Raw genomic sequence first — 1,736 nt, 5'->3', positions numbered from 1 at the left:
ACAAGCAGCTTCCCAAGGAACCCCCCGTCCAGACATTGATGCCGCCCTCTCCAGCGCCTACAGCAGAAGGATTACCGCAAGAGAGAAAGTGGAATACTTAAGAAACTTGTGAGGCTTAATGGAGGAAGTTTGAAAATTCCCCGGAAAAAGAATGATTTTCATCAACCCTCACGGAATATAAACCGACACCCGAAGAAGAAGATCTCCTTAATCTTGGGCTCAATACCCACGTGACAAAAAAGCCAAACCCACACGCCAAGCGCCTGGAGGTCTAAGTCCTCCTTGACTCTATCCAGTCCCTCGAGGACGAAGGCAGGGTCAGGTCGCGGCGACTCCCTCCAGCCCTTACTGCTTAGCAGCAAGCCCTTACCGACCGAGGACCCCATACAGAAGCGCTATCCTTACCAGAGAATTGAAAGAACTGCTAAAAACTTGAATCAACCAGGAATAACAATAAGAAGGGCAGACAAAGCTGCTGCCCTAGTGCTCATCAAGACCTCAGAATATCACGAGAAACTGGACCAAATACTGGCTGATCAATCCAAATTCAGAAAATCAACAAGAACCCCATCGAAGACATCCGACGAGATTAATAGGACGGTCGAAAGAATCCATGCCGCTAGGAATGCTCCCAGACTTCCCCTTGCCCAGGGTGACTTTAATCCAGGGTATATTTACGGCACCGTAAAAAAAACCCACAAGCCTGGAAATCCTCTCGCCCGCTATTATAAGCCAAATCCCAACCCGACTTACAAAATCGCGAAGAGACTCAATGAACTCCTCACGCCATATATCCCTGACAGGTATTTCTACAGTCATCTACCGACTTTTTACGTAAACTCGAGACTCTCCGTCTACAGGTATCATCGCCTCTCTTGACGTCGAGAGCCTCTTCACGAACGTTCCAGTCGACGAGACGATTGAACACATCCTCGACAGAGTATACAGATGTGAGGAGACACAGGCTTTGAACTCCCCGAGGGAAGCCCTAAAAATCCCTCCTTGAAATATGTACCAAGAAGGCACCATTCACGACCCCAGCAGAGGACATCTTTATTGCCAGATTGACGGCGTGGCAATGGGAATCCCCATTAGGGGGTTCTATTTCTATTTGCCAACTTCTACATGATTGTCGTCGAAGAAAGAGTTTTCAATAAGATCCCCTGTCCTCCCCAATACTACCGCTACATAGACGACACCTTCATAAAAGTTGACAGAGAAGAGGACCTTGAAACTTTAAGAAACACCTTCGAAGAATGCTCCGTCCTCCACTTCACGTGTGAACGCAGCGTTGACGGTGCCCTACCCTTCCTGGACGTTCGGGTACAGCAGACCCCTACGGGATATACCACCACGGTTTACAAGAACCCACAACCACCCGGGTCTATGCCTTAATGGTCCAGCGAGTGCCCAGACAGGTATAAAAAGATCGTGGTAAGAGGCCTTCGTCCGCCGCGCCCTTACACACTGTTCCACATGGAGAGAAAACCACCAGGGAAATCGAAAGGTCTAACAACAAGTTCTCATTAATAATAACTTTTCAAACCGTATGGTCGAACGCCAAAACGAGGGGACTCCATAAATAATGGCACCCAGAAAAAAACAACCGTAACTAACGACCAAAGTGGAGCTATAAAAATATTTTATAAAAATCTATGCACCACAAATATTTGGAAGATGAAAAGGGCTATAAGGAAAATAATCAGTGAAAATGTCTCCCCCACTACAGAAAGTGA

This window comes from Macrobrachium nipponense, chromosome 10 (assembly GCF_015104395.2).
Source record: "Macrobrachium nipponense isolate FS-2020 chromosome 10, ASM1510439v2, whole genome shotgun sequence".
Taxonomy (NCBI): domain Eukaryota; kingdom Metazoa; phylum Arthropoda; class Malacostraca; order Decapoda; family Palaemonidae; genus Macrobrachium; species Macrobrachium nipponense.
Note: the sequence above shows the minus strand (reverse complement) of the source record.